Raw genomic sequence first — 18,209 nt, 5'->3', positions numbered from 1 at the left:
CCGCCAGGTGCTCAGGTTTCAACCCACATTCCGAAGACGTGTAGGTTTGTAGGTTAATTGACTTCGGCAAAATTGTAAATTGTCCCCAGCATGTAGAATAGTGCCAGTGTTCAGGATGGCCACTGGTCGGCGCGGATTCGGTGGGCCAAAGGGCCTGTTTCCGCGCTGTATCTCTGAGGTTTAAACCTGATAACTTGTGCATATGTCCAAGAGTTGATGTGTTGACTTGGTGACTTACAGATGACATTGACGATGAATTTAATTCCCTTACCCACGCACTCTCCCGAATGCCTGTAACTTGGAATAGTTTCATTTAGTTTTAGTTCAGTTTAGAGATGCAGCGCAGAAACAAGCCCTTCGGCCCAGCGATCACTCCGTACACGAGCATTATCCTACACACTTGGACTAATTTACAGAAGGGAATTAACCTGCAAACCTGTACGTTTATGGAGTGTGAGAGGAAACCAGAGCACCCGGCACAATCACAGGGAGAAAGTACAAATTCCGAACAGACAGCAACCGTGGTCGGGATGGAACCGAGTTCTCTGGCGCTGTTAGGCAGCAAGTGTTGCCACGCGTCGACAAAGTTACTAAAAGTTCACCAAACAGTCCTATCTACTGCCTGCCGGTGCATGTGGCAGCGCTGTGTCCGATCTGCTCTCTCTGTCTCCTGGAGCGGTGCCCGATCCAGGCGATGCCCAGGCTGCTGCAGGGCCTCCAGATCGTCCGGTGAGCCATCATTCCTCACCTCGCCTCGCCCGGCCACCTTTGGCCTCTGTGTCCTGGGGGCACCTCCTGCAGCCGACCTTCAGGGCGCGGAAGGCCGTCCTCTCCGGTGCTCAGGAGTTGAGCAGGGGCCGGGCTTAGCGGCTTCCCTTGTGAGCGTGGGCTTCCCGGCACCGTGCCGGGAGAACCAGGCCTACTGCCGGAGAATAGGTTCAGCACCACGTCGCCATTACAAAACTAAACTAGACAAACTTGCCAACCATTTTAACTCTCCATCCCATTCCCACACTGACCTTTCTGTCCTAGGCCTCCTCCATTGTCAGAGTGAGTGAGGCCACACACAAACTGGAGGAACACCACCTCGTTTGGCCAGCTTACAACCCAACCGTATGAATATTGAATTCTCCAATTTTAAGTAACTTCATCCCATGCTCTCCTCCCTTCTTGCCCCCCTTCCCAAGTCATTTTACCAGTTCCACAGTTCTCCACATTATTTCTCTTTGAGATCACACCTTCTCTAGTCAACAATGGACCCACCAGGCACCATCCTGCCTGAGGTCAATGGTTGCCGGCCCTGATTTGTCCTGGTCTTTTCTCGCCTCAAGCTCTTCACCCCCCTTACCCCCCCCCCCCCCCCCCAGCCCCTACTTTCAGTCTGCTCCACTTTCCTCCCATACTCAAGACGTACAGGTTTGTAGGTTAATTGGTTGCAATCAAGATTGCAAATCGTCCCTAGAATAGTGCTAGTGTACGGGGTGATTGCCCAATAGGCCTGGTTCTGTGCTGTGTATATATATCTATATACCAAAACTCTCGTTTGTTATCTTGTTTGTGACTGAACTTCAGCCAAAACAGTACACGATAGCGCAACAATTTTAGGCCCACCTTACTCACCATTGTGACTTTAGTGATAATGCAAGTAGTTTTATTGAAATCGGTGTTATATTTTTAAAATTATTCACATTTTGAAGTTTAGGGGGAGGGGAGGAGGGAGGAAGGGGGGAGTGGGTGAGAAGGGAGAGGGGAGGAAGGGGGGAGTTGGGGAGGAAGGGGGGAGTTGGGGAGGAAGGGGGGAGTTGGGGAGGAGGGAGGAAGGGGAAGGGGGAGTGGGTGAGAAGGTTGGGGAGGAGGGAGGAAGGGGGGAGGGGGGGGGTTGAGGAGAGAGGGAAGTGGGGGAGGACAGGGTGCTGCACCAATGCAGGAGAGGTTGGTCTCCAATTTGGTCTAGTATCTCTTTAAAATCTAAAGTTGCATCTCTGTCACTTCCCCACCAGCCCACTAGATGGTGCACTTGGTCCAAGTCAGAGTCATGCAGCACAGAAACAGGCCTTTCGGCTCACCAAGGCCATGCCGACCATTTAAACTCATCTCATTTATTCTCCACGCATTCCCGTCGAGTCCCCTGAGGTTTCAATCCTCTCCCATACATCAGGCGTAATTTACAGACCAGACAGCTTTCTGGTTTAGAAAAGGGGGAGGTAGAGAGTGCAGAATCTAGAAGATGGGCACAGAAAGCTGGAGTAACTCAGCGGGTCGGGCAGCATCTCTGGAGATAAGGAATAGGTAACGTTTTGGGCTGAGACCTTTCTTCCAACTAGAGTCAGGAGAGAGGGAAATGAGAGATATAAAAAAGTTTTTTTAGAACAAATGATTGTAAATGGTATGTAAAAATCCAAATCAAAGCCAGCAATGATGATCAAGGGAAAGTGGAGCCCACAATGGTTCATTGTTAGCTGTGGGGAAGCGATGGATGCAGATACTTGTAGAATCTGACAGGGACTGCAACAAAAACGCTCCAGCTCTCGCTTTCGAACATGCTGAAGTGGGGATATGCACTGAAGATGCGGCAGACTGTGAGTGTGGACGGGGCCTCCAGACTATGGAACATCTGAGCTGTGACACGCTGCATGACACATGCACTGCAAAGGATCTTACAGAGGCCAATGACGTGGCAACAAACTTTACTCGCTATTGGCAAACAATTGTGTGATGACATGAAACAATAATAGCTGTGGGGAAGGTGATACTGAGTGATACAAACAGTGAAACTCAGCGTGATGACAATGAAACTAATATGAAGATTAGGGTGGGGTGAGACCATCATTTCCCTCTCCTCTGACTCTGTCTGAAGAAAGATCTCTTACCAAAACATCACCTCTTCCTTTTCTCCGGAAATGCTGCCTGACCCGTTGAGTTACTCCAGCTTTTTGTGTGTTTCTTTGGTGTAAACCAGCATCTGCAGTTCCTTTTAGTTTAGATAGTTTAGAGATACAGCATGGAAATGGGCCTTTACCCCCTACCCCCCCCCCCCCCCCCCCTGGAGTCTGTCCGATCCCTGTACAATAGACAATAGACAATAGGTGCAGGAGTAGGCCATTCAGCCCTTCGAGCCAGCACCGCCATTCAATGCGATCATGGCTGATCACTCTCAATCAGTACCCCGTTCCTGCCTTCTCCCCATACACCCTCACTCCGCTATCCTTAAGAGCTCTATCCAGCTCTCTCTTGAAAGCATCCAACGAACTGGCCTCCACTGCCTTCTGAGGCAGAGAATTCCACACCTTCACCACTCTCTGACTGAAAAAGTTCTTCCTCATCTCCGTTCTAAATGGCCTACCCCTTATTCTTAAACTGTGGCCCCTTGTTCTGGACTCCCCCAACATTGGGAACATGTTTCCTGCCTCTAATGTGTCCAATCCCCCAATTATCTTATATGTTTCAATAAGATCCCCCCTCATCCTTCTAAATTCCAGTGTATACAAGCCCAATCGCTCCAGCCTTATAACATACGACAGTCCCGCAATTCCGGGAATTAACCTAGTGAACCTACGCTGCACGCCCTCCATAGCAAGAATATCCTTCCTCAAATTTGGAGACCAAAACTGCACACAGTACTCCAGGTGCGGTCTCACTAGGGCCCGGTACAACTGTAGAAGGACCTCTTTGCTCCTATACTCAACTCCTCTTGTTATGAAGGCCAACATTCCATTGGCTTTCTTCACTGCACTAGCACTAACTTACACACACTACACACACTAGGGACAATATATTAAACCAAGCCTACAGGTCTGCAGGTGTTTGGAGTGTGGGAGGTAACCGGAGCACCCGGAGAAAACCCACGCAGGTCACAGGGAGTGAGGGAGGAGAGGGTGCTGCACCAATGCAGGAGAGGTTTGGGCCCAACGGGTCCACTTGGTCTAGTTGTTAATGGCTTGTTAGAATGCAGCAAGTAAGTATTTCATTGTTCTGTTTCTGGTACATGGAACAGTGCAGCAGAGGCACAGACCATTCGGCCCACAATCTCTGTGCCGAACATGATCAATTAAACTAATCTCTTCTGCCTGCATGCGGTCCATTTCCCTCCATCCCCTGCATGTCCCTGTGCTGATCTAAAAGCTTATTAAACACCACTATCGTATCTGCCTCCACCACCACCCCCGGCAGCGCTTAACTTTTGAAGTCTGTCCAACCTCTCTCCCTGTAGCTAATACCACATAATCCAGGCATTATTCTGGTAAACCTCCTCTGCACCCTTTCCAAAGCCTCTACATCCTTCCTGTAATGGGGCAACTAGAACTGTACATAATAATCAAAATGCGGCCTAACTAAAGTCCTATAAAGCTGCACCATAACTTCCTGACTCTTCTACTCAATGCCCCGACCGATGTAGGCAGGTATACCGTACGCCTTCTTTACCACTCCATTTACTGGTGAGCCATTTTCGGGGATTTATGGACCTGCATCCTGAAGGGTTACACGACAATGAAACACTAGATTCTTGAACTTAACACTTTGCAAATTACAAGTTTTTCGTGCAAAAATCCATTTTCCATCTGCTTATATCTTTACCGCATAGTCTCTAACTTGTTGCAAACATTACCCAAACAGGAATAATGCATCTCTATTTCAGTTTAGCGATACAGCATGGAAACAGGCTCATAGGTCCACCAGTCCGTGCCGACCAGCGATCACCCAATAACACTACATAGAAACATAGAAAATAGGTGCAGGAGTAGGCCATTCGGCCCTTCGAGCCTGCACCGCCATTCAATATGATCATGGCTGATCATCCAGCTCAGTAGCCTGTACCTGCCTTCTCTCCATATCCCCTGATCCTTTTAGCAAAAAGGGCCACATCTAACTCCCTCTTAAATATAGCCAATGAACTGGCCTCAACCACCTTCTGTGGCAGAGAATTCCACAGACTCACCACCCTCTGTGTGAAGAAATGTTTTCTCATCTCGGTCCTAAAAGACCCCCCTTATCCTTAAGCTGTGACCCCTGGTTCTGGACTCCCCCAACATCGGGAACAATCTTCCCGCATCTAGCCTCTCCAACCCCTTAAGAATTTTATATGTTTCTATAAGATCCCCCCTCAGTCTTCTAAATTCCAGCGAGTACAAGCCCAGTCTATCCAGTCTTTCCTCATATGCAAGTCCCGCCATCCCAGGGATCAATCTGGTGAACCTTCTCTGTACTCCCTCTAAGGCAAGAACGTCTTTCCTCAGGTTAGGAGACCAAAACTGCACACAATACTCCAGGTGCGGTCTCACCAAGGCCCTGTACAACTGCAGCAGAACCTCCCTGCTCCTAAACTCAAATCCTCTTGCTATGAATGCCAACATACCATTCGCTTTCTTCACTGCCTGCTGCACCTGCACGCTTGCTTTCAATGACTGGTGCACCATGACACCCAGGTCACGTTGCATCTCCCCTTCTCCCAATCGGTCACCATTCAGGTAATACTCTGCTTTCCTGTTCTTGCCGCCAAAGTGGATAACCTCACATTTATCCACATTATATTGCATCTGCCATGCATTTGCCCACTCGCCTAATCTATCCAAGTCACTCTGCAGCCTCCTAGCATCCTCCTCGCAGCTAACACTGCCACCCAGCTTCGTGTCATCCGCAAACTTAGAGATGTTGCATTCAATTCCCTCGTCCAAATCATTAATATATATTGTAAATAACTGGGGTCCCAGCACTGAGCCTTGCGGTACCCCACTAGTCACTGCCTGCCATTCCGAAAAGGACCCGTTTATTCCTACTCTTTGCTTCCTGTCCGCCAACCAATTTTCTATCCACCTCAACACTGAACCCTCAATGCCGTGTGCTTTAAGCACTAGTTCTATCCTACACACTAGGAATAATTTACAGAAGCCAATTAGCCAACAAACCTGTGTAGAAAGGAACTGCAGATGCTGGTTTTACACCGAAGATAGACACAAAGTGCTGGAGTGCCTCAGCGGGTCAGGAAGCATCTCTGGAGAGAAGGAATAGGTGACGTTTCGGGTCAGAACTCCACAATCCCTCAGTCTGACTTGGACTCCATTTTGTGTCTATTAACCTACAAACCTGTATGTCTTTGGAGTGTGGGAGGAAACAGGGGGAATGTACAAACTCTGTACAGGCAGCAGCCTCCAAGTGTTGCAACACACATGATTGGCCTCTTGTGCAGTGTAAGAATTATTAGCGGTAAGAGTGGATGTACATTGGTAACGTTTCTCACTGAATTATCGTCTGCCTTGCTAATGGAATTAAAAATCCATAAACCCCAGACATAATGTATTTGTACCATGTATTTGTTTGGAAAGATATAGATATTGCTTTCCTTTTCAAAGGCAAGGCTTTTAGTTTTGTTTGATTAATACTAAGTTTTTTAAACCCTGAAGTGTATTTTGAATTTGAAACTACATCCAATGCATTAAAGTGACGGGGCAAATTGTTAAGACAGATTGCTAAACTAACAACTGTACATTTGGAACATGTTTTGCACTAAAAGCTCATGGAGCATATTGATTATCATTGTTATGGAGTGTAAACTCCAGCATTTATTAAAAATGTTTTATCTTGCCAGAGAGAATAATTTTGCTCAAAATTAAATTCTTTTCCTTCCCCCATTCAGTGATATTAACAGTAGGTCGGGATAAATTGCACTGGAGATAGACTGGAAAACGTGGATAAGGAACCATTAGGTAGAGGCAAGAAACAAGAAGGGAATTAAAACATAGAGAAGAATTTATAGTTTTATTTTAGTTTAGTTAAGAGATACAGGGGGAGAACAGGCCATTTGGCCCACCGAGTTCGCACCGTTCAATCCTGACTATGGGTGATGTCTGTAAGGTATTTGTACGCTCTCCCTGTGACCGCGTAGGTTTCCTCCGGGTGCTCCGGTTTCCTCCCAGATTCCAAAGATGTGCAGGTTTGTAGGTTGTGTGGAAAGGAACTGCAGATGCTACCGAAGATAGACACAACGTGCTGGAGTAACTCAGCGGGTCAGGCAGTATCTCTGGAGAAAAAGGATGGGTGACGTTTTGGGTTGGGACCCTTCTTCAGAACCTTAAGAGGCTTCTGTAAAGTTGTAAATTGTCCCCAGTGTGGGCTAGTGCTAGTGTACGGGGTGATCGCTGTTCGGCACGCACTCATTGGGCCGAAAGTCCTGTTTCCGCGCTGTATCTCTAAAGTCTAAAGTAAAAAAAGTTTCCCCCCCCCCCCAACCACCTCGGGTTGCTACTAAATCTCCCCCCTCTGATAGATAGTCGCGATGGAGAATGAATGATCCAATAACCTAGACATCACAATTAAGAAATTCTTGCACATTAAGCATTTTATCTGAGGATTCATCAGCTGTGAAGAGTTCAACAATGCGATTAGCAATGCTGGTTCAGGTCTGCCCAGGGTACGTGATACGTGTGGGCCGCCTACTCGGGAGAGCCATGAGAAGATGGGATTCTATAAATGCCACCGTTCTCCATAAGTGTCCACACCTGCAGGCATAGGTGGTAATGGCTCGATAATGATTTTGGTGTTCCTCGTAAACTCCAATATAAGTGATCCTAAATTATAGCACTAACGCACTGTTCTTCTGAGCCTCCTTAATTACCGGGAACTCCATGGAGAAACTTGCTTCAGTAATGTGCAGGTACTTATACACGATAATTACTGAGTATCAGATTGAGGATGCAACAAATAAAAGTTAATGACAACTCTCTCCAACACCCTGTTCTGAAGGAATCAATAGTTCTTGTGATGTATTGTTAAAAACACTAATTAGTCTTTAAATGCAAAATGTTCTCACATACACAAACCGGGAAAAGGGGACAAAGTTACCCGGAGTAGTTTAAATCTCGCGTTGCTATGGGAACAGCACTACTATAGAAATATTCAGATTTCACCTATTAATTGTGTGTAATTAATCTGTAATTAGATCTGAAAGTGAGGCATGATGGGGCTCGACTAAAAGTGTGGTCTAATTGCCTTGATGTAGAATCTTCCTCCATAGTGTTTATTTATAGTTAATCTAATTAATGGCAGAGAGAACGTTTGGGACTCAGAACGAATGCTATACCTTAAAGGCCTCAAATTTGGCCAGACAGCAAATGTTAAAACCAATAAAAGTTGCTGCTTGAAATGAAATTTAGATCTTTATGTGACGAAGAGGGTGTGAGAATCAACATTGGAAAAAATTTTGAAAACTGACTTTCTGCTTAATTCACGGGTATTTTTAGTTTAAGTTTAGGTTTATTAATGTCACTTGTACCGAGGTACAGTGAAAAGCAGCTTTGTTTTGCATGCTATCCAATCAAACTAGATTGGGCAGCATGGTGGCGCAGCGGTAGAGTTGCTGCCTCACAGCACCAGAGGCCCGGGTTCGATCCGGACTACAGGTGCTGTCTGTACATAGTTTGTACGTTCTCCTTGTGACCTGCGTGGGTTTTCTCCGGGTGCCTCGTTTTCCTCCCACATTCCAAAAATGTTCAGGTTTGTAGATTAATTGAATTATGTAAATTGTCCCTGGTGTGTATGGGTGGTTGGGACGGACTCAGAGGGTCGGGGAGGCTGTTTCCACGCTATATAACTAAACTAAACTAAACCTATACATAAATACAATCAAGCCAAACTCGAGTGCAGAATATAGTTCTCAGCATTGTAGCGCATCAGTTCCAGAGACCAAGGTCCCATGTCCACAATGGGGTGGAGGTGAATCGGACAGTACCCTAGTTTATGGAAGGGCCGTTCAGAAGCCTGATAAGAAGACTTCAGCGCTGGAGTAACTCAGCAGGTCAGGCAGCATCTCAGGAGAACATGGATCGACGACATTTCGGATCAGGATCTGAAGATCTCCTCCTCCCTCTGATGGTACTTTGAAGAAGAGAAGATCTCAGGCTTCGGCCCACCGAGTCCGTGCTGACCAATGTTCACCCCGTGTACTTAGCACTATCCTACACAGGCTCGGGATGATTTACAATCTTTAACGCAAACAATTAACCTACAAACCTGTACGTCTTTTGATAATAGGAGGAAACCGGAGCACCCGGAGAAAACCCACGCAGTCACAGGGAGAACATACAGACTCTGTACAGATAGCACCCGTAGTCAGGATCGAACCTGGGTCTCTGGCGCTATGAGGCAGCAACTCTACCACTGGCTTCAGAAAGCTTGGAGTACATGCCCCAATCAGCATCAATGGTGCCAAAGTGGAAATTTGAGAGCTTCATTTGAGAGAATATCACCGATGGTCACCAATGACCAACCACATTGATGCGACAGCCAAGTGGGCTACTTCCTGAGGAGACTGAGGAAATTCACCATGTTTCCAGTGACTCTTACAAACCTCTACTGAAGCATCATGGAAAGCAAGCTGTAGGGCTGAATCACAGCTTGGTTTGGGAACAGCTCTGCCCAAGATCGTGAGAAATTACAAAGAGCTGTGAGTTCAGCCCAGCTTTCCCCCCATAAAATACAATCAATGGAAGCAACCAAGCGTAGACTCGGTGACCCTGGTTCTGGACTCCCCCAACATTGGGAACATGTTTCCTGCCTCTAACGTGTTCAATCCCTTAATAATCTTACATGATTCAATAAGATCCCCTCTCATCCTTCTAATTTCCAGTGTATACAAGCCTAGTCGCTCCAGTCTTTCAACATATACGACAGTCCCGCCATTCCGGGAATTAACCTAGTGAACCTACGCTGAACGCCCTCAATATTTGTGAGTCGTCGAATTAAACCAGTGGGCCGAGCAAGAATGATCCCAAATTGCAACAGTGCAGAATGCGTCTCACCGACTCCCATTCAGTCACCTGACGAGGCGGAAAGGGGTTTTCTTTAAAAAAAACATAAATTGTATTCGGGAAAAGCCATGAAGTTGGTTTGAAGTCAGTCCATGTTGAGTCTTATATTTCACCTGTGCAAGGAATGGACTAAATGGCTACTAGATCCATCCTTCCTCTGAAGCAGTGGCTGGTGTTAAATCTAACTCTGCACAAGGCAATGTTTTTCAAAAAGAACCTGTGGTTATTTGAACAGCCAAGAAAGATGGCAAACGCACAAGAAAAGAAAATCAGGTCACACATTCCAGCTGCAATATTAGCACAAAAGTCTTTTTTTTCAAAAAAGTTATAGGTACACCAATTGTTATTTTTAGCAAAAAGCTATACAAAAATTGGTCAGAAATAGATTGCAAGTGGAACACAAGGCAATAAAAGGGGAGTCCAGAACAAGGGGCCACAGTTTAAGAATAAGGGGTAGGCCATTTAGAACTGAGATGAGGAAAAACTTTTTCAGTCAGAGAGTTGTGAATCTGTGGAATTCTCTGCCTCAGAAGGCAGTGGAGGCCAATTCTCTGAATGCATTCAAGAGAGAGAGCTCTTAAGGATAGCGGAGTCAGGGGGTATGGGGAGAAGGCAGGAACGGGGTACTGATTGAGAATGATCAGCCATGATCACATTGAATGGCGGTGCTGGCTCGAAGGGCCGAATGGCCTCCTCCTGCACCTATTGTCTATTGTAAATGGGATTAGTCGATTTAGTGCAGAGAAGATTTACGAGGACGTTGCTGGGACTCGTGGGCCTGAGCTATAGGGAGAGGTTGGGCAGTTGAGGCAGGTACTTTTGAGGCTAGTACATTTGGACAGGTGCATGGATAGGAAAGGTTTAGAGGGATATGGGCCAATAGCAGGCAAATGGTACTAGTCTAGATAGGGCATGTTAGTCGGCATGGACGAATTGGGCCGAAGGGCCTGTTTCCGTGCTGAATGACTACGTGCATCACTCAATACCGCTGCACACCACCAGAGGGAGATCACAGCCTAACATCCGCCTTCAGAGACTTTGTATAAAGTCTCTCTGTGAGGAGAGAATTGGGCTTTTGTTTGAATAATCCAGAGCCGCAATCAGCAGGAAGAGGATTATCCTCACCTCTGCAAGATTTTTAAGCTGTTAATCAAGTGCAAAAATAACCAGGGCGTGCCATGGTCATAAAAAGTCTCCTTTGTAAAATGTGTAGGAAGGAACTGCAGATGCTGGATTATTCTGAAGATGCTGGATTAACACTGGGCGGCACCGTGGCGCAGCGGTAGATCTGCCTCACAGCGACAGAGACCTGTGTTCAATCATGACTACGGGTGCTGTCTGTATGGAGTTTGCACCTAGATCTTCTCCAGGTGCTAATTGGCATTAGTAAAATTGTAAATCGTCCTTGAAGTGGAGGATAGTGTGAGTGTACGAGGTGATCGCTGGTTGTCGTGGACTCGGTGATGTATCTCTGAACTAAACTAAACTAAACTCAGCGGGTCAGCTATCATATCATATCATCATATCATATATATACAGCCGGAAACAGGCCTTTTCGGCCCTCCAAGTCCGCGCCGCCCAGTGATCCCCGTACATTAACACTATCCTACACCCACTAGGGACAATTTTTATATTTACCCAGCCAATTAACCTACATACCTGTACGTCTTTGGAGTGTGGGAGGAAACCGAAGATCTCGGAGAAAACCCACGCAGGTCACGGGGAGAACGTACAAACTCCTTACAGTGCAGCACCCGTAGTCAGGATCGAACCTGAGTCTCCGGCGCTGCATTCGCTGTAAAGCAGCAGCTCTACCGCTGCGCTACCGTGCCGCCATCTCTGGAGAAAAAGAATAGGTGATGTTTCGGAGATAGACACAAAATGCTGGAGTAACTCAGCGGGACAGGCAGCATCTCTGGACAGAAGGAATGGGTGACATTTCATGTCAAGACCCTTCTTCAGACGTTTTGGGTGGGACACTTTCTCAGTCTGAAGATCAGTGGCCACCCAAAAAGTCACCTACCCATGTTCTCCAGAGAAGCTGCCTGACCCACCGAGGTACTCAGTATAAATCAGCAACTGCAGTTGCTTCCTACACATTTTGTGATGCTCCATATTATTTTTGTAGATTAATAGAGTCATTCATCACGGGAAGAGGCCCCTTCGGCCAACAAGATGCCCCATCCAAGCCAGTCCCAGTTGCCTATGTTTGGCCCATATCCCTCTAAACCTTTCCTACCTGTGGATCGGGCCTAGTTGGAGGCTGCACAGAGGTCAAATGGACGCGTGGATCAGACGCGGCCAGCAGCGGCACAAAGGGGGCGTGGCAGCAGTGGAGGACATCAACAAATCGCCAGGCCATGGCCAAACCCTGAACTCCGATCCAGTGCCATCGCCAGGACAACGGGCCTTTATGGCCAAGTTAAGATTCTGCACTCTTAAGAACTTTGAAACATGAAGGGCACAAGTTGGTGCTTGAAACATGGCAAATGTGTGTGCTGCCTCGGTGAAGTCTACTGTTCTTACACTAGTCTTTTTAGACTTTTAGAGATACACCACAGAAACAGGCCCTTCGGCCCACCGAGTCCTCGCCAACCAGCGATCACCCCGTACACCAGCACTATCCTTCACACTTGGGACCAATTTACAATTTTACTGCAGTCACATTAACCCACAAACCAGTACCTCTTTGGAGTGTGGGAGGAAACCGGAGCACCCAGAGGAAACCCACGTGGAGAACGTACAAACTCCGTACAGACAGAACCCGTAGTCAGTATCTAATCCAGGTCTCTGGCGCCGTAAGGCAGCAACTCTACCAACTGTGCCGCCAAATGCAAAACTCCAAATGCATTTGGCCCATTAAGTTCATGTTGGCACAAAGCATCTCCATCAGTCCCATTCCCTCACGTATTTCTCCATACACCTCCCATACAGCCTCCAGTTGTCCTGCCACCCAACTGCACTGGGGGGGGGGGGGGCAATTAACTCATTGACCAACGCATCTTTCTGTAGGGGAAATCAGACTGTCGCCGCCGAGGTAACCCCAGGTATCAAATGCCCACTTGATCAGAAGCTATCATATCTACAGGAATCGCTGCCTCAAAATGGCAGCCAGCACCATCAGAGACCCACACCACCCTGGCCACGCTCTCATTTCACTGGGAAGAAGGTGCAGGAGCCTGAAAACTGTAACGTCCAGATTCACGAGCAGCTTCCTCCCGACAACCACCAGGCTATTAAACACTACAACCTCCAAATAAGCCTAGAACTACAAAGATGGGGGCATACATTTTGACATTGCACTTTTATTGTTTATTTATTTGTCTGTTTTAAAAAATATATACTGAACTTTTTGTTGTTGTTGTTTGTGGGTTTAACAGGGTATTATGTTTACATATCTGTTGTGCTGCTGCAAGTAAGAATTTCAATGTTCTGTTTTGGTACACGTGACAATAAAACCTTCTTGACTCTTGACATTGCAAGAAATTGCACACAATTGTGGATGCAGCCCACATCATCACAGAAACCAACCACCCTTCCATTGACTCCATCGGCACTCAAAGCTGCCTAGGCAAGGACACCAGCATAATCAAGGACCAGTCACACCCCGGTCACTCCCTCGTCTCCCCTCTCCCGTCAGGCAAGAGGTACAGAAGTGTGAAAACGCACACCTCCAGATTCAGGGGCAGTTTCTTCCCAGCTGTCATCAGGCAACGGAACCATCCTATCAACAACTGGAAAGTGATCCTGAGCTACCATCTTCCTCAGTGGAGACCCTTGGACTATCTTGCACTAAAAAGGGGACGTACAACGTGATCTGGGTGTCCTAGTGCATCAGTCACTGCAAGGAAGCATGCAGGTACAGCAGCAGTGAAGAAAGCCAATGGAATGTTGGCCTTCATAACAAGAGGAGTTGAGTATAGGAGCAAAGAGGTCCTTCTGCAGTTATATAGGGCCCTAGTGAGACCGCACCTGGAGTACTGTGTGCAGTTTTGGTCTCCAAATTTGAGGAAGGATATTCTTGCTATTGAGGGCGTGCAGCGTAGGTTTATTAGGTTAATTCCCAGAATGGCGGGACTGTCATATGTTGAAAGACTGGAGTGACTAGGCTTGTATACACTGGAATTTAGAAGGATGAGAGGGGATCTTATCGAAACGTATAAGATTATTAAGGGGTTGGACACATTAGAGGCAGGAAACATGTTCCCAATGTTGGGGGAGTCCAGAACCAGGGGCCACAGTTTAAGAATAAGGGGTAGGCCATTTAGAACAGAGATGAGGAAAAACTTTTTCAGTCAGAGAGTTGTGAATCTGTGGAAGTTTCTGCCTCAGAGGGCAGTGGAGGCCAATTCTCTGAATACATTCAAGAGAGAGCTAGATAGAGCTCTTAAGGATAGCGGAGTCAGGGGGTATGGGGAGAAAGCAGGAACAGGGTACTGATTGAGAATGATCAGCCATGATCACATTGAATGGCGGTGCTGGCTCGAAGAGCCGAATGGCCTCCTCCTGCCCCTATTGTCTATTGTCTATTGTAAATGTTATTCACATTATTCCCTTTACCATAAAACTGAAGACTGCGGACGGCTCGATTGTAATCATGTGTTGTCTTTCCGCTGACTGGTTAGCACTGAACAAAAGCTTTTCACTGTACCTCGGTACACCTGACAATAAACTAAACGAAACTAAAGTAAACTAAACTAATGTAAACTAAAGAAAACTAAATAAAATTAAACTAAACTAAAAAAAACCCAACTGTACTGTGGGCAATGAACGCATTTACCAACACATCGTTTGGTAGGGGGAGGAAACTGGAGCCTCTGAGGGAATTTCAGACTGTATCAAATGCCAGTGAGGCCCGCCTGATCAAAACTTACCATAAAACTATTCTTTTTACTTCTCTCAACAGCTCAAGGAGCTAGACTCTCACTGCAGTAGCTGTGAATCCCCAAGGATTGCACGCTCGGAGGACAATATAAATATTAAACTATAAGATTCCCATCATAACTGAGGAGATTAATGCTTGCAAAGTAACCAGGATAGAGTGGATGTGGAGAGGATGTTTCCACTAGTGGAAATGGACGGCACGGTGATACAGCGGTAGACTTGCCCACCAAGTCCACACCGACCAGCGATCCCCACACAGTAACACTTTACACTCGTAGCAAGCCAATTAAACCACAAACCTGTACGTCTTTGGAGCGCGGGATGAAACCGAAGATCCCACAGAAAACCCACTCGGTCACGGGGAGAACGTACAAACTCCGTACAGACAGCTCCCGTGGTCGGGACCGAACCCGGGTCTCTGGTGCTCTGTGAGGCAGCAACTCTAGCGCTGCACCAACAGGTGATCTTCCCAGGTGCTGTTCCTCCATTTTGCGTGTGGCCTCACACTGAGAGTGGAGGAGGCTCAGGACCCAAAGGTCAGCGTGGGAATGGGAGGGGGAATTAAAGATCCCGTTTCGGGTCAAGATCCTTCTTCAGTTTGATTGTAATAAGTGAGAAGAAATCTGGAAAAGGCGAGCCTGCACAAAGCGTGGCAGGTAATAGGTGGACCCTTGGCGAGGGGGGCGTTTAGACAGCCAGATGGATTGTGAAGCCAGAGGGAGGAAAGTATATGGTGTTGAGGGGAGAAATAGGTGGAACAGCACACTCCACACAGAGAGCACCTGCAGTCAGGAATAATCCCGGGTCTGTGCCATTGTAAAGCAGCAACTCTACCTCACAGCACCACCCCTCCTCTACACCCCTCTTTCTCCTGTGCCTCACCCATTTTATACCTATTTCTTCCACTATCCCACCATTATTTCCCCCTCCCCCTGTCTCCATCCTCCTACATCCCTCCCTCCGGATTTACGTTTCACTTCTCTTCTCTCCTGATCTGACATTGTTTTGGCTCCTCCTCACCTTTAGCCTTTGTCATTTGTCATTTACTCCACCCATTGATACCCCACTTACCTGTATCCACCTATCACTGAAGAAGGGCCGCGACCCAAAACGTCACCCATCCTTTATCTCCAGCGATGCTGCCTGACCCCCTGAGTTACTCCAGCACTTTGTGTCTCTTTTTGGTATAAACCAACATCTGTAGATCCTCGTTTCTACTACTGTCCATCTCCACCTCCCGGGCCGGGACAAGCCTCGCCGGCGCCCCGGGGAGACTCGAGCCGGCGGCCTGGGTCCCGTGCCCGGGGCCTGAGGAGCAGCAGCAGCCGGCGAATGGCGCTCCCCTCCCGTGGGGTGGCGGAACCGCCCCGGTCTCGACCGTCCCTCCCAAGCCGTGGGATCAGTCGCAGGACTACCCCCGCCCCCACGATGTCTCCACTGTCTTGTGTGCATGCCACATGTACAGTCGGCAAGTCGTTGGTTCCAGCGGCTTGGGGCTTGTCTACCTAGCGTGTGAAGCCTGCGTTCGGCGGATTGCGCGGAGGAAACCACCAGAAGGTTCAACGGGCAGAAAGACGATCCCAGCAAAGCGTCGTGGAGCGCAAACAGGGCAGAGTGAGATACGTCGGACACTTCTGACCATCCACTGCATCCTGACCTGTCCGCAACCGTCCTGACTATGTCTTGCTGCTGGGGCCCGATAGGCCGGGACGAGAGAGTGAGGCAATAGACAATAGACAATAGACAATAGGTGTAGGAGGAGGCCATTCGGCCCTTCGAGCCAGCACCGCCATTCAATGTGATCATGGCTGATCATTCTCAATCAGTACCCCGTTCCTGCTTTCTCCCCATACCTCCTGACTCCGCTATCCTTAAGAGCTCTATCTAGCTCTCTCTTGAATGTATTCAGAGAATTGGCCTCCACTGCCCTCTGAGGCAGAGAATTCCACAGATTCACAACTCTCTGACTGAAAAAGGTTTTTCCTCATCTCTGTTCTAAATGGCCTACCCCTTATTCTTAAACTGTGGCCCCTGGTTCTGGACTCCCCCAACATTGGGAACATGTTTCCTGCCTCTAATGTGTCCAACCCCTTAATAATCTTATACGTTTCGATAAGATCCCCTCTCATCCTTCTAAATTCCAGTGTATACAAGCCTAGCCGCTCCAGTCTTTCAACATATGACAGTCCCGCCATTCCGGGAATTAACCTAGTAAACCTACGCTGCACACCCTCAATAGCAAGAATCTGCCGACGATCTACACAACTCCCCCTCACTTAAATCCAAGTCAAGCGTAAGTCATGACTTCAAACTCGGCCAGCAAACCACGGCTGGCGGGGATCCCAATCAGCGGTCGAAATAATAAGATTGAAAGTGAAGTCATGGTCATCTTCGAACCTGAAGGACGAACAACAACAACAACAACAACAACAACAACATCTCCACCTATCACTCTCCAGGTTTTGCCCTGCCCCCACCTCCCTTCCAGCTTTCTCCCCCCTTCTTTTAGATTTTAAAGGCAGAGATTGACACGATTCGTGATTAGTGCGGATGTCAGGGGTTATGGGGAGGAGAATGGAGATGAGACGGAAAGATAGATCACCCGTGATTGAATGGTGGAGTAGACTCGATGGGCCGAATGGCCTAATTCTGCTTCTATATGTACTTATGAATCAGTCTGAGAAAGGGTCCCGAAACATTGTCTGTTCATTCCCAAGACATTTGCAACCTGATTCGCTGAGTTCCTCTAGCACTTTGTGTTTGCAGTAGCTATGCTGAAACCTCCCAGTGTTTTACCAGCCCTGAGGTATAATTCCGATGTGTATTGCCACCAGCTCTCCCTACCCGTTCAGGATCCTGTGACCGATGCCTCCCCTATCCCCCCGCCCCTCCCTCCCTCCCTCCCTCCCTCCTCACGGCCTGCGCTTTACACATCAATGGTTCCTTTTGTTTCGGGTGTTAGCGGAAAATGTCACATTGATCTTACACCTGGCGGATGCTTTCAACCTCACGAGGATAAGGGAAAGCTTTCAACGCAAATCCATTGAACTCCCCACCACCACCACCCCCTCCCTCCTCACTTCTTCTGGAATGTTCCCCACAGGTGGTGCAGCGGTAGAGTTGCTGCCTTACAGCGCCAGAGACCCGGGTTGGATCCTGACTGCGGGTGCTGTCGGTACGAAGTTTGTACGCTCTCCCCGTGACAGGGTGGGGTTTCTCCGGTTTCCTCGCACGCTCCGAAGACGTGCGGGTTTGTAGTCTAAAGAAGGGTCTCGGGCCGAAACATCGCCCATCCCTTTTCTCCAGGGGTGCTGCCTGACCCACTGAGTTACGCCAGCTTTTTGTGCCTGTCTTCAGGTTTGTAGGTTAATTGGCTTCAGTGAATGATGCCGAGTGTGTGCAGGACTGAACTAATGTACGGATGAACCTGAACCTTGAATGATAAACCTATACCTCTATCTATCGTACTAGAGTTTGACGCGTAGGGCGTGCTGCGTAGGTTCACTAGGTTAATTCCCGGAATAG

The sequence above is a fragment of the Rhinoraja longicauda genome, chromosome 4 (assembly GCF_053455715.1).
Source record: "Rhinoraja longicauda isolate Sanriku21f chromosome 4, sRhiLon1.1, whole genome shotgun sequence".
Classification (NCBI taxonomy): domain Eukaryota; kingdom Metazoa; phylum Chordata; class Chondrichthyes; order Rajiformes; family Arhynchobatidae; genus Rhinoraja; species Rhinoraja longicauda.
Note: the sequence above shows the minus strand (reverse complement) of the source record.